Here is a 22,770-nt window from a genome sequence, read left to right on the forward strand (position 1 = left end):
AGGAAAGACGACAGAGGGGAGGGGAGGAGGGGCAAGGGGGAGGGGAAAAGAGAGAGGAGGGGAGAAGATGGGAGGAGGAGAGACGGGAGGGGTGGAGGAGAGGGGAAGGAAAGAGCTGAGAAGGGGTGGAGGAGGGGAGGGAAGGGGAGGGAGAGCGCAGAGGAGGGGAGAGGAGGGAGGGGAGGGAGGGAAGAGAGGAGGAGACTAGAAGGGAGGGGAGCGGGGGCGGAGCCGGCTCCTTCCCGCCCGGTCCTCGCTCCGCGCCCGCTGTCACCTGGCTCTGTCCCTCGCCTGCTGTTCTGGGACAGCGGTGGGCCGGGGACTAGGGGCCCGGCGCCCCGCGCGGGTGTGAGCCCGGGGAGATCAGAAGGAGAGCCTCTTCTGGGAGGATTAGGTTTCCTCCCCTTGTCCCGCGGGGTGGTGGCACTGAGTGGCTTGGGTAATAAGGGGCTCACTCCAGCCCCATTCCCGAATCTCCTCATGGCCTTTGATTTCTCGTCATTCTATCATGAAAAGCCTCTAAAATGCGTCTGAGATGATAAAGGTCCGAACTGGGCCCTAGGCTGGGTCACTGAGCCTGCCCCGCTCCGGGAGGCCCCAAGCCTCTGGCGTCGTGGGAGGGGCGCCCCCTAGAGTTGAGCGGTGCCTGGATGGTAACCAGCGTTGGCTGAGCGGCTCCGGGCGAATGCTCATCATTCTCCAAAGCATGACTGTCCCCACTTAGAGTGTGAGGGAACTGAACCTTAGGGTAAATAAATTGCCGGGTCATAAAACGTATGAACGGGAAATTCACGGTTGAAACTCAAGTTTATCTGACTCCCAATCACGGTCAAAACCATCGCCCCTACTGCTGGTTTCTATTGTTAGCAGAAAATACTTGAGTCCATGCCTAGAAATGCGTGCATTTCCTATCCAGCTTCTCAATATTTTAGAGAAAAATTTAGATTCCTGAAGGTGGTATAAAATAAAACAGCCCGGCTTAGGGAAGGCCAGGGGACTGAAAGTTGGCGTATCTCAGGGACTGCAGTGCTGGGAAGGGAGAGGAGTCATCTCCCTTCTCTGTTACCAAGGCTCCCGGTTTCCATGGCAACCCTAAATCCGGAGTTACCGGATAATTGAGATACTATTGCACTGTAACGTTTCCAGGCACCTGAGGCTCTTCAGGTGTCACCACTGCATGGGTCAGAGGCAGGGTCTACACAGCTGAAACAACCCAGGTGCAGCGGAGTATTGATATTTCTAGGAGACTGATTTGATTCTGATGGCTTCTCAGTTTATATTCAGTCCTGGACCAGAAATCATAGATAGGTCAAGAAGGAGTTTCATAAATGGAATGCAGATCCATAGTAAGTTGCCATGGAGATGTGAAGAGTATGCTACTTTTTTTTTCCCCACTGTAGCATAAAATACTGACTCATCTGTGCTGCAGCTTCAGCTAATAGCGGGATTTTTCCCCCAGGCTACTCACTCAGCCCTTGATACTGTCCAAGAAGCTTGATGCCTACAGCCATCCTGTTAAGTTCAGCCACCCCAAGTGGGACTGCCTTTTCTGTAGCACCTGCTGCCATGACCGTGGGCATTCAGTCCAAGCTCAGAGGCTTCCTGAGTCTTTTGATCTCCATGGATTGTTTGGGAAGCCATCTCCCTTCCTGGAGGGGCTGGTGCAGGCTGGGGGCTCGGAGGGGAGCTCTGTTCAGGCTGGGCCGTGTTCCAACATACCTGAGCAGTAAGACGTCAAAAGAGAAGTATGGGAGACAATCCGTCCCTGACAATGATTTTTTCCTTCTGCTCTGACTTGTGAAGTCTGGGGCCAGTTCTCTCCTCTACAGAAGAAAAGGTGATTATAGAACCTATGTCATCAGGCTGTGATGAGCATTCTCCATAAAGCCGAATGTGTAAAGAATTTATCAGAGCCATGAGTACATGGTAGAGAGAATCTCAAAATGATATAACTATTAAGTTTCTTTTCCTAAGCTCTTCCCTTTTCGTTTTACAAAAAACCTTTGGGAAAAAATAGCATATACATGAAAAAAGAAATCATCTCTACCTTCTCCGATGTACTGTATGAAGCCCTATTGAAAAAAATCTGGCCAGAGGCACAAATGGTGGAGCTGAAAGAGGTGTGGAAGGCTGGGGAGAGGAAGTGGGGTCACGTGCCAGCACCACAGCTTGACTCCAACCCAAGCCCCTGTCACTCCTCACTTTCCCTTCCGCAGAGCGCTGCGCCCATCCACACACCTCCGTGCCCTGGGTCCTATGCCATGGCTGATCCCCTTCTACACTTGGACAGTCATGTGCACATAATAAAATGGCTTATCCTAGCTCTGGGGGGACAGGGTTCCCAACATTTTTTTTAACCTTCCTGTTATTAGTCGGTTTCCTAGTTACTCAGCAGAACTAAAACCTGGCTGGCTGAAGCCTGTGATTATTCACCTATTATGGCTTGATTCACAGGGAACACCGAGCTTTACAGTAAATTAAACCCTAATAAAAGTATGGGCCCTTGTGCTTCAAGATCAAAAGTCAAACGTGTTAGAAGGAAATGAAAAGTCAGAAGGCACGTGGGGCAAAATGATCAGATGCATTATGTCAAACTGAGTTGAAAAACAGTCTTAACTCTTTCCCTTAAGAAAGAGGGAAGCTCATAGAAAAGGTATATTACAGTAGAAGATATGTATTTAAATGCTAAATGTCTAGAGACTAAAATGCAGATAAGAGTTCTTTAGAATCTAGACATAATTATTAAAAATGATTAGCTACCAAGTCATTCTGTAAAAAAAAAAAAACACACCCCAAAACCAAAAATGCTTCCTTAGAAACACATCTGTATTTACCTTGAAATCCGAATTGGTAGTCAACATACAGTACGTGCTGGTTTCCACTTGTAAGCTAAACAGACGTCATTTGGTCTGCGGTGTATCATTTATTCATTCAGCAAACACAGTGTCAGCTGCTGAGCAGACAAAGGCCAGTGAGGCTTAGTCCCCACCCTTGAAGAAGTAAAACTGAGTCCACGATACTGTGAAAATCACACACACGACTTTGGAAATCCTGGGGGTGGGGTGGGGAGGGGAAATGCACTTAGAGATAGAAATCACTGAATTCGTGCACATTCTGGCACCTGCCTTTCCTCTGCTGACCGTTTATCCTGCAGTCACCTGGTGGGTGGTGCCTGGCAGCACCAGTTAACCCACTGATGCATGTTGGGATCAAGGAAAGGATGAAGTTAAGCTCTATAACACCCACGTACCCCCACCTCTGTATGTGTACACCACATACATATTATCCAAGTGGCCCTCCACTCTTGCCCATTTCCAGGCTGGCAGAGGTACCAGGAATCCCCGGCAACCTGGGGTCCTCTAGCAGCCTCCAGCCTCCCGACAGGGTGGTCCCAAACTATGTAAGAGCAAACAGTGTCTATCTTCTTTGTGAAGATGTTTTGGAATAGCAAGCCTGGGACTATCCTGGAGACCAGCAGCTTTTCCTGATGGCCCATTATAATTTCTTCTGCTGTTGGCAGCCTCATTTGTCCTTCGGGTTCCCTGTGGGTACGAAGGCATTAAAAACATGGTAGAGCCTATGATCTTAACCTCTGAAGGGTAGCTTGTAGGGTCAGACTCCCTGGGTCAAATCCCAGCTTACTCTTTCACCAGGCATCCACTGTGGTCCTGGGAAAGTTACTTAAGCTCTCTGGGCCTCAGTTTCCTTCTCTGTCAAGTTTGATTAATAGCGGTGCTAAGATTTCTCCCAGGCTGCCTGAGGATGAAATGAGTTAGTGTTTCTTATGTACTTAGAAGGATGCCGGGCACACAGTTAAGTCCAAGTGTGTTGATAAACAAGCAGCAGTTTCTTGGACCCTGGAGAGCTTGGTCCCACCATCCCTTCCAGCATCTCTGACGGCTGCCTTGCTCTTCATTCTGAGCAGAACTTTGGTTCACGACAAGGAATAAGATCAAGACCAATGCCATCAAAAGGAGCCCATGGTTCCCTTCACCATAATTCTCTTGTCTTCGGTGGTGGAATGAAACACTGAATTTTACAACTGGAAAAAACTTTAGAGATCTTATAAGTGAGACCGGCTCCTGTTTTTATAAGGAAACTGAGGCCCAAGGAGGATCAATTCCTTGCCCACCGTCATGGGGCTATTTCTTGGCAGGGCTGGGGCTGGGGCTATTTCCAGGCCCACCTCCCCTACTGCCTCCCTTATAAGGCAGTACTCTTGGCGTATACAAACCACCTTCAGAATCCACCGTGATATTAAACTGCATGATGACATGCTTTAGGCAAGTCTGGACAACAAAAATAGCAAGAGGGACCCTTTTTATTCTATAAAATTGATAATCCCTAAATAAATGCGTCTGAAGTGTGAGTCAGACCTGCACAGATATATGATTTTGTAGCTGTGTGTGTTTTTTTCTGAATCACAAAATGATTCCCACAGTATGCACTGAACTGGATAATGCTCAGAGCATCAGCTTGACTTGCAAACTGGAACACTGAACCACTGGTCTTCGCACAAGCAAAGAGTTAGTCATCGTTATGCCAGTCAGCCTAGCAAATGATTAAGGAAGGTTAATTGACATGCCACTTTGGTGACAAACTGAAACCCAGATTAACATTTTAAAGCTAAATACTGTAATATGCTTCAGCGGGCATGGGAATAAATCACTAAGACATTGGGATATTTATGTGATGTCCATTCTTTTGAGGAATGGCAAGATTTTCCCCCACTTCTTTGCACTCGGGAATTGTGGTATCTATGTCTATTTCAGACCCACTGAGCTATTTAATAGTACCTCTTGTTTGTAGCTGGTGTGGAAATCACACCTCCTAATGTACTTTCCTCCCAGCAAATGGGGTTGGCATTTACCTCTAAATGCCAAACCTCACCACTGCACTTGAACCTGTACTTCAGTTCAGGTTGAAGATGAGGAGGAACACCAACCCTCCACTCTTAGGTGTCAAGGGAGAGAATCATCAGCACCCGTCTTTTGGAAGAGTCTCACAGAATATCATAGGAGCTCCCTGTTCTGGCAAAGAAATACCCCTTCATCAAAACAAAGCAGAGCTGACGCGCAGGTTCATGCTGTAAGAACATTCCCATTCCCCAGCCCCCCGCCCCGGCCCCAGCTCCATAGCTGGAGAAAGGGACAGGTGGTAGGACCAGGCTTCCACTTGGCATCTTGTATTTCTTAGTAACTGTCTTAAACAAGAGGTCCATTTGCCTTTTGCACTGGGCCCTGCAAATGATGTAGCCGGTCCCAGGTGGGACATTTGTCCCAGGCCTTTCCCCACCCACAGCGAGCCAACAGCCATGTCACGGGCAGAGACTGTGTCATCTTGGTCATCTTGCAGCATCTTCAAACTATTCTTTCTTGTGTGACAGCGGGGGTTCAAAATGCACTTAAATTTTTAAAAAGATTTTATTTATTTATTCGAGCGAGCGAGAGAGAGAGAGTGCGTGCTCGAGTGGGGAGAGGAGCAGAGGGAGAGGGTCGAGAGCTCGCCACGGGGCTCAGTCTCCCGACCCCGAGATCACGACCTGAGCCGAAATCAAGAGTCAGGCACTCGACCGACAGAGCCACCCAGGTGCCCCAAAGTGCATTTTTAAAAGGCTCTCTCGGCTAGGCATAAATACTTCCATTGGGGATTATTAACATGTTTTAGAAGTCACAAAAAAGCATTGTGTTTGGTGTGTGTGTGCATGTATGTGTACATATGCATTTGTGCACACACACACACAGACACCTCTATTGAGATAGAATTCGCATACCATAAAACTGAGCTGTTTAAAGTGCACAATTCAGTCAATTTTAGAATATTCACCGAGTTGTGTAACCACCACCCAGTCAATTTTAGAACATTTCATCACCATAAGAAGAAACCCTGTTTCCTTTTCTTTTTTTAAGATTGTATTTATTTATTTATTTATGTGAGAGGGGGAAAGAGCACAAGCCGGGGGGAGAGGCAGAGGGAGAGGGAGAGGGAGAAGCAGACTCCCCACTGAGCAGGGAGCCTGACACGCGGGGCTCGATCCCAGGACCCTGAGATCATGACCTGAGCCGAAGGCAGACACCTCACCGACTGAGCCACCCAGGTGCCCGAGAAACCCTGTTTCCATTCGCTGTCACCCCACTGTCCTTAAGTCCTAAATAACCACCAGTCTGCTTTCTGTCGCTAGACGTGTCTCTCGTGGACGTTTCTCATGAAGGGATTATACAATATGTGGCTTGTTGTGATGCGCTTCTGTCATTCGGCCTCATGTCCTCAAGGGGCATCCGTGTCATAGTGAGTGTCAGTGTTCATTCCTTTTTGTGGCCAATATATACTTCTCTATCCCATGTCCAGTTTCTGGTTGCAGGTACCTGTGAAACTGCTGGCCTGCACAATGAAGCTCACGTCATCTTTAGCGCCCAGAGTGGGCTCACTCCTGTTGTTCTTTCCGTGGACCAGCCCGAGCAGGAGACGAAGAGGCAAAGTCATGCCAGGCGGACGGGGCTGGGCTGGGCTGCACCCAACCGCCCACCTGACCGCCCACCAGCGCTTCTGCGGTTCTTCTTTTTCTTCTGGCGGTTGGCCACCCCAGAAGCAGCCGAGCTCCCCTCGTGGGAGGGAGACCGAGGAAACTGGTCTCTTTCTAAGCTTGAGTGCCGCTAACTTGAGCTTGGGAGCTAGAGAGTGTTTGACTCAACTTGGCAAGTTGTGCCTTCTTGTTTCTTTATTTTCACCATGCACTTAGGCATTCGTATAGAAAAATGAGTAGACTATTTCCCTGCAAGAATCACTTGCTCTAGTTTAGGGGAAAAAGCCACCACTTTGTCTATTCTCTACCTATCATTCATTCATTCCAGTTTTATTAAGATATAGTTGACATCATTTGACCATTTTAAATGACTTCCAGAATAACCTCTGAATTCAAATACTTAACACTCATTTCTAAAGACTTCTAGACATCATGTCTGCTCTCGCCACAGCAGCCAGAGGAATGCTGTTAAAACATCAGGCATAACTGTCCTTCCTCAGTGAAAACCCTTCAATGGCCCCATGGGACTCCAAGGAAAAGGTCAAGTGCCCACAGGGGCCCCCTAACATCCCGTGACCTGACTTTCCACCACCTCTGTCATCCTCCCTCCCTCCTCCATCCTGGACCCCCTCCGGGCACCAGCCTCTGGCCTCCCCCGAACACCTCCTTCCTCCTTCCTCTCCTGGGAGAGCTCTTCCCCAGACACCACGTGGTTCCTTCTCCTTACTGCCTCTGATCTCCATTAGTCACCTTTGCTGAGATCTTCCCTGGCTACCCCATCGAAGATTTCAACCAATTCCATCAGACCCACATGATTGGTTTTTTCTTAAGCCCATAGCATTATTTACTATTCTTTACAACTCACTTTTTTTTACCCAACTCTATCTTTCCAGCATACATTCTGCTCCATTAGGACATGGACTATATCTGTTTTGTTCACTACTTTTCTGCAATGTGCAGAACAATTCCTGACACACAGGACTCAATAAATACTTGTTGGGTAAATGACATTACTGAATTCTGACGGTGAATTTTCATCACCTTTCCAACGAATGAGTAGAATGTTGGCTGGTAAGTATGGATGCATATGATAAAAGTTTTACCCAGAATAAGATGTGAATACATTATGCCATGTCCTTTATAATATTTTGCTGAAATAGAAAAAAAAAACTATAATAATGGTAGAATCTTGCATTTATGGGGACTCCTGGGTGGCTTAGTCAGTTAAGCATCCAACTCTTGATTTCAGCCCAGGTCATGATCTCAGGGTCGTGAGATTGAGCCCCACGTTGGGGTCTATGCTCAGCAAGAAGTCTTCTTCCGATTCTCTCTCCCTCTCCCTCCAGCTCATGCACTTGCTTGCTCTCTCTCTCAAATAAATAAATAAAATCTTTTTAAAAAAAATCTTGCATTTATGTAGTACTCTATAGCTTTCCTAGACTTACCTTCTACGATATTCCTTATTTGCGATTGCATTACTGGCTCCAGTTTAAGTGACTTGCCCAAAGTCACAGAACAAACTTCTAGGGGATTCAAGACTAAAATCTTCCAAAATTTTCAGTGAAGAGTGTTTTCCCACCAACACAAACCAAAGGGCACTTTGCTTGTGCAGGACCCTTCACAGTTTACAAACTATTCCGCAGTTATCAGCGGCCCTACCCCTGTTTTGTGATAAGCAGATCACACCCTGTTATCCCTGAATCCCTGGTTTACCAGTGAGGAAACTCTGACTCAGCCTGGCCAGCGTCTTGCCGCCTGGCCAGTTGGCTAAGCTGAGGGCCAGCGCCAGGCCTCTGGTCTTTGTACTGATTTGACTGGCCGATGACAAAACAATGACACCTGACTTCCTTGTTCTTTGCTGAACAAGGTACAGCTTGACCTCTAGTATTTAAGGCTGTCCTGTGGGTCAGTTCCATCACCCAAGAGTGGCCCGAAACCCCATGGCGGGCTTTGTTTGGAACTTGGCTGAAACACATCTTGAATGTTCCAGCCACATAGCTGGCAGGGAAAACTCCCTCACTGCCCAGCTTGGGTTTTATCTTTGCTTGCGTGGGTTCCCCTTCTCTCGGTCTTTGCAGTAACTTCCCGCAGGAGGTAACAGTGGTGTCCCTGAAGTGGGTTGGATGGTGGCCCCCCAAAAGATACGTTTACATCCTAACCCTTGCAACCTATGAATGGGACCTTGTTTGAACAAAAGGTTTTTGCAGAGGTAGTAAGTGCAGAAGCAAGATGAAATCATCCCGGGTTATCCTTGCAGACCCTAAATCAATGACAAATGCCCAGGAGAGGCACAGGGAGAAGGGAAGATGGCCAGGTGAGGACCGAGGCAGAGACTGGAGAGATACAGTCATAAGCCAAGGACTGCTTGGAGCCTCTGGAAACAAGGAGGCAAAGAAGGCGCCTCCCTTAGAGCCTCAGAGGAGCATGGTCCTGCTGACCTTGATTTTGGACCGGTGGCCTCCAGATTGCAAGAGAGTCAATTTCCGTTGCTTTAAGCCACTGAATTTGCAATGATTTGTTACAGCAGCCGTACAACCTCCTTGGGAGATGTGACCCTGAGAGGAGAGCCAGGAAGTGGGCACAAGGGATGGGAATCAAGACTTGAAGCTTTCTCAGAAAGCAGGGGATCTTCGCATGAGTAAGACAGTTTTGAGTAAATTAAAAATTGAGAAAGGAATAATAAGTGGAATTAAGCAGTGACTTGGATCTTTGACATTCACTACAAGAAAGTGAGAATAAGGGATTCATGAAACGACTGTAGGGGCGTCCCAGCCAGTGAGGGCGATATGCATTTTAGGGTGCAGTTACATGCTGGAATATTAAGTACAATCTCGGGGTGAGTCACCATTTACAACTCATGTGGGAAAAAAATTATAAAAATTAAAGAATAGGAACTTACAGATGCAGATCAATCACATGTTAACCATGGTGTGAAGTGGTTGGTGACCAGAAGATTAGAAGGAAGCAGATGGTCATCCTTGCATACCACCCCCCTCTCCTGTTCATTCCTAGCTCCTCGTTGGGTTCTCTGGGGCTCCTTAACTTTAGATCTGATCTAATTCTTGTTCTTGACTTATTAAGAAAACTGGGCCAGCCCTGCTGACCTCTGCACAAGGACCAGCAGTACATCAACAGCCAGCCCTACAGTCTGGTGGGGCGTGGACTGAGTCTTGGCAAGCCTAGAGGCACTCCTGGGCCCTGAGCACCCCTCTGGTCCTTGCCTTACTGTGCACTGGGACCTCCTCCTTCCCTCAGCTCTGGTCTCTTGAGACGGGGCTTCTGCCTTGGTCTTACTTCTTCAATTCAGACTTCTCCTCAGCCCCTCCCTGGCCGGGAGCATGTCCGCATTCTGCCAAGCAAGGACAGCCCCACACAGTGAACACAGCCTGCCTGCTGTGCATGAGCCACGCTGGGGTTTCCTTCCAGCCCGTCTGTGATCAGTACGAGTTTTGATGTGGAACACCATCCATCCGAGACCATGGGGGCAAGAGTGGTGGGAGCAGAGAAACCAGCCAGGCGACCACCATGGGAGTAAGCATAAGTGAGGACAGTGACTTGGACCAGGGATTTAATGTTGGAAATGCAGAAAAGTGTTTCCCGTGAGGGGCTGGCACCGCCATCCACCCGTTGCTCAAGCCAAGATCCATCGAGTCGTCCTCAACTTCCATTCTTCCCTGAGCCCCATAAGCCATCAGCAAGTCCTGTGGATTCTGTTTCCAGAGCCTCTCTCAAATCCCACCACTCCTTGCTCTTCCTGCTTCTGCACCCTTGTCACCATGTCGCTCACCTTGACCATGCGTCAGTCTCTTAACTGTCGAGCACACCTCTGCTGTAGCCTTCCCACAGTCCATCCTCCACACAGCAGCCAACATCGTCTTTGAGAAAATAAATCCTATGATGCCACCTCTCTCCTTAGAATCCTCCAAAAGCTTATCACCCACATAGAATAGAATCCCAACTCCTTCCAGGCCCTAGAAGACTCGCTCTGCCTCTTCTCCTTTCCCATCATCTTCTCCTTGCTCCTCACATTCTAGCATACCAACCTCTGTCTACTTCTGGAACACTCCCAAACCGCTCCCAGCTCAGGACCTTTACCTTTGCTTTCTCTGGAATGCTCTTTCCCAGGTCTCTCTCTGCAAGGCTACTCCTTCGCATCCTCCAGGGTAAATGTCACTGGCTCAAGGCAGTCCTTTCTGACCTCTGGTCAGGAGATGCCTCACCTTGTAGCCACTATCACAGCATACTGATAACGCTCTTCCTAGCATTTATCACTACAAAACTATCTTGTTAATTTATCTGTTTACTTGATTTTGTTGTCTTCCCCCAGCTTACGAAAATGCAAGCTCAGCGAGAGCAGAACCCTTGTTCATCTTGTTCATTGCTGTGTCCCAGCACCTTCAGCAGCATCTGGCATGTTCTAGGTGTTGATGAATGCCCTCAATGAATAAATGAATGAATGAATGAATGAATGGATGGATGGATCTGGCTAGATTCGGTACATTACAGTGTCTCCGATCTTTATGATTACTGAGTTTAGTTATCCAAAGTACCTTCCATTACTCTCTACTCTGGTCACCTATAATCTTGATAAGCAAGCCATTGAACAAATAATGACTAAGGCAAAGTATGTCACTAAGACTCTCACTCTGGGTGACAGTAACCAAGGCCTCATTAGCTCTTTTTTGTATAACTACCCTTGAAGATATAAGACACTGTGAAATATCCTGCTAAAGAATGAGTAACAGCATCCACCAAGTCTGCCTTATCTGCTTCTCCAATAAGCCTGTCAGCTCACACCCACACAACCTGTTTTGAGGAAATCCTCATGACCCTGAGGCTTTCACTCAGTTGGGTGTGTTTCCTGGCTCAGTCCTGCCAGAGCAGAGGTGAAGTGTCCACTGCTGTCCAGATGCATGCTGCAGACCCGAATGGGCTCTGCCCCTGGACTGATGTGTGCTGTGGACACTTCCCAGGTGCTTCCCATGCCACACATCAGTGCAGAGCTGGTGGCCAGAGGACCAGGGGCCTCTGAGAGCCCTTGGTGCAGACACAGTCCCTTGACCCCCCAGTCACTTTTTAAAATACAACCAAAGCAAACAGGTCTCCCCACACATAGAATGACACTTGAACATGTATGTCAGTAGCAAGAGTCCACAAATACAGGGGCTTAAATGACATAGAATTTTATTGTTCTCTGATCTAACACCTGGGGAAGGCGGTCTGAGGCTGGTTTGGTGGCTCAATGACTTTGGGATCTAGGCTCCTCCCATTTTTAATCGGCCTTCTTTCCCAGGGCAGATGGCTCACTACCATCTCCATGATCCTCCCTGGGACCGAAAGGAAGGGAACCCTAGGCACTTCCTTTTAAGGTCATTATTCATAATTGCATGGGACAGTGCTGCTCATCCTTATCGGTGGACTTAGTCGCATGACCTCATCTGGCTGCAAGGGAGGCTGGGAAGTGTAGTCGTTAGCTAGACGAGTCGGTGCTAAGAATGGATACCAGCGGGATGAGCAGAAGTCTCAACGGCCACCCATCCCTGAAATGTGCCCCTCCTCCTGGGTTATATCTCCATGGACCAGGGGCAATCCTCAGGTTCTTCTGTTGAGCACACCTCCTGCTCGATCTAAATCAATTTGGAACCAGGGCCTGTGGATTCTGGCCCAATTTCTCTAGCAATCAATCTCTTCTTTCTGTCTTCACGAATCTCAGAGGGACAGCACGATAGCGTCTGGCAGTCGCTTTCCAATCAGATGCCCTCCCTCTGATAGCTTCCTCTTGATCAATACTACCCTGAGCCGGCAGATAGGCTTCCTAATGCATTGTTCTGATTATGTTATTCCCCTGCTAAGAAGTGTTCAGTGCCTCTGCTGTGAAAATTTAAACAGCTCGGTGAGGCTTTCAGCTGCATTGGGAGCTTTGCCCTCCCACACCCCTCACCAGCCACACCATGAGCCTCGAGGTCCAGCCAGAAGAAGGGCAAGAGAGTAAGACGAAAAGAGGGCAGAAATTTACTGCGGGTCTTTTGTAATAATTATTGCTATGACCTGTGTTGAAACCTAACCCCAACGTGTGGATTTAGAGGTGGGGCTTTTGGCAAATGACTGGGTCATGAGCACAGAGCCCTCATGAATGGGATTGGTGCTCTTATAAAGGCAGCTGGAGAAATTTCCCTTGTCCCCTTGCCATGTGGGGACACAGCAAGGAGACAGCCAGTTATGCATCAGAAATTGGGCTCTCATCAGACATTGAATTTGCCTGTGCCTTGGTCTTGGGACTTCTTAGCCTCTAGAGCTGTGAGAAATACATTACTGTTGGTTAGAAGGCACCCAGTCTGTGGTATTTTATGAGAGTAGCTCAAATGGACTAAGACAATCATCACTTAAATTTATTGGGTGCCCACTGAGGGCCAAGCCCTATTTTGCACTTGATCCTTAGAGTAACCTCACTGGCTCTCTGAGATGACTCCTGGGTCTTAACTCCTGGGCTGTGACAGTTTTGTCAGAGTTTCTCCCTAGAGACTTGAAGCTTCCTGAAGGCCCAGAAGATTCCCCTTTCACCTAGGCCTTGAGTGTCCATGGACGAAGGAATCACCTTTCAGGGGGGTTGGTAGGTGGTTATTCTGCAGGGGGCTAGAGAGGCTGACAGGAGAGGGGAGGTTGAAAGTGGGTGAGCTCAGCAGGGTGCCTGTCTGGCTGATCACAAAACTACCTCTTCATTCCCAGAGAGTTTTGGAAGAGGCAGCAAGGCCTGGTCTGTGGTTGTTACTTAATCATGGGCTTATCAGGAGCAGAAGTGATGGGTGGCCCTCAGAGGCATGCCTGACATAGCTGGAAATGCTCCAGGTCTGGTGAATGGGGCCTGGCCTGTGTCAGCAGAATGAACTTGGAAGGCTCTCAACTGATTCCAAGGCCTGTGTCTGTTAACAGGCGCAGGACTCCTACACCATCCATGTGGGTCTGAGCCTTCCTGCTAGGCTCCTGCCAAGGGCTCTGGGGAAACTGTGCCCTGGGAAAAAGGGCTGTCCCCACATCTTTCAGGATCAACTGGACATGGGCTGTCTACTTCTTCCAATCCAGGGGACGCAGATACCCCTGGGCTCTCCTGGAAAATGTGGGGCATAATAGATAATAAGCATAAAAAATAAGTATTCAGTAAGTAAAATGGCAATAAGTGTGTGATGGATAAGAAGAGAACAAAAATGAGAACAAGGTGGGGGCGGGGGAGAGTTCCAAATCACAGAGTGGCAAAGGACCCGTAAAGACAGTCCAGGGCAGTGACTGTCAAACATTTTGGTCTCAGGATTCCTTTACACTCTTCACATTTCTTGTTAGTGTGGTGTCTACTCATGTCTGCCAGATTAAAAACCAAAACTGAAAAGTGTTTAAAACATTTATTTATTTATTTAGGAAGAATTACAGTGAAACTATTTCATGTTCACACAAATAACATTTTTTAAATGAGAGGTAACGATGTTGTAAAACCACCGAGAAATTAGTGTGAAGCATGGCATTGTTTTACACGTTTGTAAATCTTAATGTCTGGCTTAACAGAAGGTAGTTGGAGTCTCACATCTGCCTCTGAATCCAATCCATTGTATCCTATGCCATGAAGCATCTGGAAAGCTCCACTGTATACTGTGGAGCAAGAGTGGAAAATGCAAATAACACTTAGGAAAGTACTTCTGACCTCACTTATCCCCAGCAAGAGGCTCAGGGAACCCCGGGGGTTCCTGCACCACACTTTGAGTACCGCTGCTCTGGCGTATTCCCGTCTCTTCATTTTTCAGATGACAAAATTAAGATCCTGAGTGGGACGGTGTGTTTCTCAGGTCTCCCAGCTTGTTGGTAGAGTGGATGGGGGACCGGACCCACAACTTTCTACCTGAGCCCAAGGTTCTCTCCCCAGTATGATGTTTATTTGTTGCTTGATTATCTTAATGCAAAGCAAATGCCCAGATATTTAATTAATCGCATGAGGAAGCCACAACTTTTGAAATAGATACAGTACAAGCCCCGTGACCACACACAGACAAAGGTAAGTGGCGCGGGCCCCAGGAGCATGGCTGTTAACGGTGTGTTTCCTACTCTGTCTCGCTGGGCTGTGGTTTGCACAATGGCCCTTTGTGCTCTCTGAAAGCCTGTGTGTCTTAGGTGTGGCCTTGTGTACAACGAGAGGAGTCAGTACAATAACAGTGAATATTCCCTTAGATGGATAGAACAAAGGCGATCTAAACTGAATCTTGAGGCAGACGGGGGGCTAATGGGCTGCCAGGCACACTCGGAAGAACATCCCACCCTCTGAATGGGTGAATTTCACACACCTTGACCTCCAGTCCCAGGAGGCACCACGTTGGCTAATCACAGGCAGCTGGTGAGAATGGATTGACCCTTCTGGTTCGGGGTCCAGAGGGACGGAGCTGCCAGTGGTCACCACCAACGTTCGGATTCTATTCCAGGAAGGACAGGCCCTCGGAGTGAGTATGTCTGAACACACAGTGCCCACACGCATCTCCCCAGGTGTCGTCGGCATTAGTCATCCAGATGTTATCAAGATGTAGAAAGTTCTGACAGGGCTGGGAATGAGTCACTGGGCCATCAAAGACCCATGAGATAAACAGAAACGAAGTAGAAAAATCAATACGGTGTGCTTGGCTCAATGGGCCTTGCTGGGATTGTGCAAGCAAAGATTTCACCAGCTAGAAGATGATGTCCAGGCGGCCCCCAGGCCCTCACACCCAGCTGTGGGGGCCCATGGAATTGGCCGGGATCTCTGAGCCTGGGCCCATACCTGTGATGGTGGTCCACTGGTCACATGCCAGTCTCTCATTAGTCCTCCTTTTAGAAGGTAAACCTGTGAAACCAGCCAGTGGGCTTCTGGAAAGGAAGTAAAGGAAGGAGGCACTGCAGAGAAGGAGATGTGTCGTTGCCGGGAATAAGGGCAATTCCAGAGAGTTAAAAGTTTATTCTTTCAACAAACAGCTTTGGCTAAGAAGCCATATTTTCAGATTTTATTTTAAAAATAAATATTTAAAATCTTAAAAATTTTAGACATTTTTTTAGACATCTTATTTTTTAGACTTTTTTGGTATGATAAAATAATTTGGTTGATAAAGCTTTTAGGACGAGTGTAAATTTGAATTATTAAATTATTAAATATTTACCATGTTTACTGAGAGTCTGGATGGAATAGTTTTAAAAAGACATTTAATGTACTATACTCTATAAAATAAAAAATTAATGTTTCATGTCTCCCTTCCAAATGTTCAACTCTTTAACTGATTTTGTTCATAAAGCAACACTGTAATTAAGCATAGATGGGGAAAAATCTGGGCCTATAAAGACTGTCTCATGATAGGGCTCAATATCAATGCCAACTTAAAAAAAGTTGGTGCTGGGGCGCCTGGGTGGCTCAGTCGTTAAGCATCTGCCTTCAGCTCAGGTCATGATCCCAGGGTTCTGGGATGGAGCCCTGCATCAGGCTCCCTGCTCTGCAGGAAGCCTGCTTCTCCCTCTCCCACTCCCCCTGCTGTGTTCCCTCGCTCGCTGTGTCTCGCTCTGTCAAATAAATAAATAAAATCTTAAAAAAATAAAAAAAATAAAAAATAAAAAAAGTTGGTGCTTTAAAACTTAGAGAAATTATATGGACAAAAGTTAGTATAATATGAATAACTTTACCCCATATTTAATGCTAATATTTAATAGTTTAAAGAACCACAGATTATTTCTATTGAAATGACGTTTAAATACCTTTCTCTCTCTCACAATAAGAACTTGACATTCTCAGGGCGCCTGGGTGGCTCAGTAGGTTAAGTGTCTGCCTTCGGCTCAGGTCATGATCCCAGGGTCCTGGGATTGAGCCCCGCATTGGGAGGGGGAATCCTTGCTCAGCGGGGAAACTGCTTCTCCCTCTGCCCCTCCCCCTGCTTGTGCTCTTTCCCTCAAATAAATAAATAAAATCCTAAAAAAAAAAAAAAAAGAACTTGACATTCTCCGTGGTGACATTCGCTCATGGAGCATCACTTATAATTAGTGACGTTCACTAATCTAATATGCTCATTTTAGGTGCTCTGCTTTGGGTCACTACTGTGGATGGGTGTATAACATGAGAAGCTTTGCTTTTATTTTCGTCTGACCAAGTCATTATCTTCCTGTGGATCATGAGCACTTGGACCTGTTACTTAATTTATCAGATTCATAAGAACATTCTAGATCTATCTGAATCAGATACACTGCTTTCTCCCCAGTGGTATCATATGGCGAGTGGCACATATTCCTGGTTATCCTTTACACCATGCACTCAGCAGGTAGTAGGGGCTCAGTAGGTACTCGCCGAGTGAATGCCAGGAACAGATTGCAGAAGGAGAAATAAAATTTATTATGATGTCATTATAAACTATAAATTTTATGAAAAAATCCTCGTGTTGACAAGAAGGCTTTTTAAAAAACAGTTACTTTGTGGTAGTCTCAGACTAATCAGGATGTGCAGGAATTTCAGGAGAAATCTGGAAAAAGTCAATGGAGATACAGACGGGTGGAAACCCAGCGCTGCCCCCAGCCTTTTCGGCATGGCCCTCATAGAAGAAGATCCTATCAGCCTCCCTAGAACCACCATTGCCTTGGCCTCCAGGGCCAGACTGGTCACTGAACTCCGCAGCTGTTGGTACTGTCAAAACAAATTATTGATCCAAGATGGAGCCGCTCCTGCCCAGGGGCCATGTCATTGGCTAATCCAAATAGATAACTTCCAAATTCCTGTCAATGCTCTGTTTGCCAGGAAATGCAGTGTACCCAGTCAACCAGTCCCCGAACGCCAACCCATCTCTGGGCTCTGCACTTACTTCTTTATTCCTTATTCCTTACTCTTTATGCTGTAAAAGCTTCCTGTCATCTGCCCCACTTTGCAGGTCTCTGGATGGAGACTATCTACTTCATGAAGGGTTCAAGTTTGTATCACCTCAATTATCTGTTGTAATCATTTGAAAAATATCTTTGGGTCCTGTTAACAGATACATGGAGGCATATTAAAAATGTTAAGAGTTCATTAGAGCAAAAATCTTTTAGAATTAGGCAGCACTAAGCTTGAAGGGGTAAGGAGCCCTCCCTGGCCCCACCAGAGGCCCCAGGCCAGAGAGGTACATAGAGAAAGTGAAGGAGCAAAGACAGGAATTTGCTGATTGGCTGTCACTTAAAGCATGGTTGGCTATTTGCAATGGGTGGTCCTTAGGTTTCTATTTTGTGATCTTGAGGCATTTATGGGCTTAGATTTGGTTTGTTACCTAGGCTGCCAAAGTATTAGAATCACCTGAATCTAGTGGCCTCTTTGTTTAATTGTTTAATTAATTTAACAGGCCAAAATGCCAAATTTGGGATTAGAAAACTATTAATTAATTTTACAACTCCACCTTAAAAGACATACTTGAAAAGCAGCCACATTTGCACCAATATACAGATCTTCCTCAGTTTATCACAGGGTTGCATCCCAACAAACTCATCATAACTTGAAAATATGTCAAAAATGTATGTAACTTACCATGCATCCTAACCTACCAAACATCATGACCTAGCAGAGCCTGTCTTAAACGTGCCTCAATGAGAACACTTATGTTAGCCCGCAGTTGGGCAAAATCATCTAACATAAAGCTCATTTTATAATAAAGTGTTGAGTATCTCATGTAGTTTTGTGGCAGCATCACTAGAGAGTATCCGCGCAAGGAAAGATCAAAATTCAAAATGTTAAGTATGGTTTTCTACCAAATGCATATCGCGTTCACACTATCATAAGATCAAAACATTGTAAGTAGACCCATTGTTAAGTTGGCAGCTGTCAGTACACTATGCGGATAGACCCATTATTTATTTGTATTTTTCTATACCTGGATATTTTCATTTGTGGGACATGGTACACTAGAATATAATTCATTTCAGCAGCAATCCAGTAGTATTAAGCGTTCACACTGCAGAAGGCCTTAGTTTCTGTTTCAGATGTATTTTGATAGGCACCATGGATGAGATCTGGGGTCAGATCTTGGCTCTGTCATTCCATAGCTATGTGACCTCGGGCTAGGTGCTGACTCTCTCTGGGCCTCAGATGTAACATGGGAACCACCCCACAGACTTCAGTGGTGTTGTGAGGCTCAGTGGCCACCTTGATGGTCAATGGATCTGTCTATGTATCTATCTGTCTGAAAGAGGACATCAACTACCTCCGTTTTGACCTCAGTCTGTACCTTCTGATAAAGTTCTTCCTTCCAGCTTATCTCTGTTGAGGCAAAATGAACACACCTTTTAGAATCGCTAAAAGAAAGAGTTCTCTCTGAGCCCAAGTGAGGACAGCTGTCCGGGGAATCATGCTCTTCACAGGGAAGAAAGTGCTCTGGAGAATGAACAGTTTTTATAGGGATATGTGCTTTTTTACATCTTGTAAAAGCTCAAAAGGTTATAGATTAGCATATAGGCAGGAATTGCGAGTTTTAACATCAAGGAATGCAGAGGGCAGGAGCATTGATGGATATCTCTAGGACAAGATGGTTTTCCTTTAGGCTACTCATTCACAAAGCAAGAGTATAATGCCTGGGTGGCAGGCCATAAATCATGCTTTTGGTTTAAACAAAGTTTACGTACAGTCATGCTGATTTAGGAAGTAATCTAAAATACGTTCCCTTATATATCAGACTTTTAGAGAGTTGTTCTCTCTAACTTGGGTAAAAGACCCGGAGGGCAAAGCATCCCATGATGGGACCAAAACTACCCCCTCAAGCAATAGGGACTGCCCCTATGCCAGCCAGCCCCCACGTGATTGACCCCAAGACAACGATCAACTTGACCTTCACTGGCCAACTGCATGGACCCACTGACCTTTGTTCCACATTTTTCTTATATAGACTTAGAAGTATTTTTAGCACTTTGGAGACAATCCCTGAGATGTGAATCTGCTGTCTTCCCAGTGTTGGCCTCACAGAAATAAATTCCTTTCTTGTGTCACCACAACCTGTCTCTCTGCCTTTGGATTTTGTCAATGGTTGATTGGCCGACCCTGGTCTGTTTGAGACCCCTGGAGCCAGGTCCTCCTGTACCCTTGGGCTCCAGTTACATTATCTATCTATCTATCTATCTATCATCTATGTATCTATCTATCTATCTATCTATCTATCTATCTATCTATCATCTATCTACCTATTACACAGTGTACAAACTGGAACACATGTACTGTGTTTTGTCACAATCTGGGCTGGGAACAAACATGTGGTCATTGGCTTTGCTGCATCCAAAAATGATTGGATTCTATGTTTTTGTATAAAGCAGCATTGTTGTCCAATTTGAGAACCTGGTCAACTGATGGACGTTTGAGAATCTGCTAGAACACAGTAAAAATGAAAAAACCGAGAAGAAATGGAAGACATTCTTTTCTTGTCTTTGCTCTGCCCCACTGCTCTGTGGACTTTCCAAAGTTCCGTTTAATTATGTTGGACAATGGAATGAATCAACCTACTCCGGTAAGGAAAAGCATGTGGCCTTCGGACTGTTAACACCTGTTTCTTACTCCAGGAAATGGATCTGGAGTCTTGAACCTCCTCCCTGCAGGGCTGTGGCCCTATTAATGAGACAATGTTTGCTCTGTGGGCGGGGAGCTAATACTTCAGCAAAGCCTGTTTCTGCCTTTTCCAAACACCTTCTTTAAGTTATGTAAATAGAAATTATTTTGATTTAAATGGGACCTGATGCTTAGTTAACAATGAGTGATTTTGCTGACAAACCCACATTTAAACCATTGGGTGAAAATGAATTATGGTCTTGAGAGCTTTCCTCTCTGATAAGGACTCTGTCAGCCTGATAATCTTCCCAAGAGAGGTTCTGTCTTTTTCCTGAACAAAACTTTACTTGACTAATATACCCTAGATTTAGGATGCTGAATTAATCCCTTGCATTTTAAAAGGCTTCTTTCTATGATTCTAGATTCCTGTGGCCATTCATAGTCAGTAGAGCCAAAATTCTGAGCAAGAGGTTTTCTTTCTGAGACCTGCAGGTCTCAATCTAAATGTCACCTTCCTGACCTGAGGCCAGTTGGAATCCCAGCCCAGCAACCCAGAAGGCTCCTGGCAGTTGCGTGATAGGACAGATGCTCGGGCATGCTCCAACAGCAGAAAGAAACTTGTGCAAAGTTCAGGGTCGCCTCCCCTGCCCTTCTTCCTTCTCCGCTGCTATTTCAAGTGTCAGAGGCTTTGGGTTCCCCTTGGTTGTTTCTTTTATAGAAGTCTGGTTCCTGTTAAGATGCAACATCTCTCTTCTGGTTACGATGCTGTCGGACCCTGAGAGGCACAGATGCAGATCTGAATCCCAGCACTTCACTTGGCGCTCCAATCCCGATTCCAGACCTTAACCACCAACTGTTACATGGAATGGAGATGGAATTCTGTTAATTTCACCATACCTGAGTATCTCCCTTTTCTCACAAGGGATAAATTTGAGATTAATACACCCAACACAAGGAACTGGGGTCTTAGCCACTATCTCCTGAACAGACAACAAGAGACACGGAGGTAGGGGCTGCGCTGGAGGTGGTGGATCCAGATAGTGAAGTGAGCAGAGGTGCATTCTGGAAACATCTTTCTGGCCATTGTGCAGAGAATCGAAGTGGCAGGGGAGCCTATTGGTGTGAGGTCAGGGTAGGAAAGGGGAGTGGACATGCAAAGGAGCATTGTTGCGTCTGTGTTGAGAGCAGGTCTTTATTGTGGAAATTTGTGAGAAAACAAACATCAATTGAGAAGTACCAGACCACATGATAGGTTAAGGGACAACTGAAAATGGTGCTAAAAGAATCAAAATAACTAAACAAAAAACCAAAGACTACCCAGCTGGGAAAAGCCAAGGCTGTTAATTCTGAGATGGCGGTGGCAAGGGAGTGGGCCGCCATCACCTGCGTCACCTGCGTATGGGCAGAGACTCGGAGGCAGGCACGGGCATGGGAAAGCTTCAGAGCAGAGAAAAGGAAGGCTCCAGGTGCATCCCGACGGGAAGCTGTAACCTGGGGAAGCTGCGGACTGCTAACGAGAAGCAGGGTGTCTTGGGTGAGGGCTGGGAGGTGCATATTTGGCTTTCTCTGGTTGACTGGACCCAAATTGGAAGCAAGAACAGGGAAAATGTCAGTTCTTAGTTGAGCGCTGGCCACTTGGGTCTGCTGGTTACAGAGACTGCTGCGTGACTTCCTGGATTGTTGGCAGAGAGCGCAGTCTGGGTTCCTGCAGGCCTGACCTAGAGCAGGCCGGCTATCTGGGCTGATTACTAGAGATAAAGGGTTGTTTTCTTGGACAGGTTGCTGCAGATTGTAGGTCATTCTGCTTTTGTACATGGTGTGGCCCTTGTCCCTTTGTACATTCAGTGTCTTACATGCTGAACGAAAGATTTTTCAAAAAATCCTTGGTTTGCATCCACACGCTAGCAAAAGGTCTGGAAGACCAGAGTGAGAGGCTGGGTAAAGTGGGGCATTTGGAGGGGAGGTGTGCTGTGTCAGGTGGGGTCTTGCTTTGAGAGTAAAGCAGATGAACTGGAGTACCTGTCTTTGCAAATTTGGGACATGAGGAAGAGAGTGAAGGCAAAGCCCAGTGCTGTCAAAGGTGGGTAGTGCAGCAGGAGGGCTCCCACAAAGCTAGGGCCCCAAGTGGCTGCACCCTCAGGGCACAGGTGAGCTACAAATGTCACCCACCATGACCACCAGAGAACCACGGGGAAAAGAGCCTCTCTGGAGCCCCCTGCTTGACCCAACAGATGTATAAGGACCAAGGAAACTTGACTATGGAATTCACCTTCCTGCCAAGCACACACAGAATATTTACCTCCACCATGCAACACGTAATGGGCTAGAAGATGAGCTCCACAAATTTCAAATGACTGATAAGTCACACACCACATTTTCTAGCCACGAGGCTGTTAAATTAGAAATCAATAGCAAAAAGGTCACCAGAAGAGACCCCACGTTGACTGTGTTTTAAGAAACACAGTTCTACGTAATTCATGAGTGGATAGATCAAAGCTGTGGTCTTTGCTCGTTAGGGCTGCCAGAAGGCACCACAGACTGGGTGGCTTACACAATAGAAATTAATCCTTTCCTAAACCCTTCCATTCGTTGGCTGGTTTTATCCATATACATTTTATTTATTCTCCTTATTACATAATTTTATGTGTTTGCTCAGCTAGATTGCTGACAAGACATTATTTCCGGGTGTGTGTGTGAAGATGTTTCTGGAAGA

Source organism: Eumetopias jubatus, unplaced genomic scaffold, assembly GCF_037043125.1.
Source record: "Eumetopias jubatus isolate StellerSeaLion01/CBP00866 unplaced genomic scaffold, mEumJub1_p1.0 scaffold_1, whole genome shotgun sequence".
NCBI lineage: Eukaryota > Metazoa > Chordata > Mammalia > Carnivora > Otariidae > Eumetopias > Eumetopias jubatus.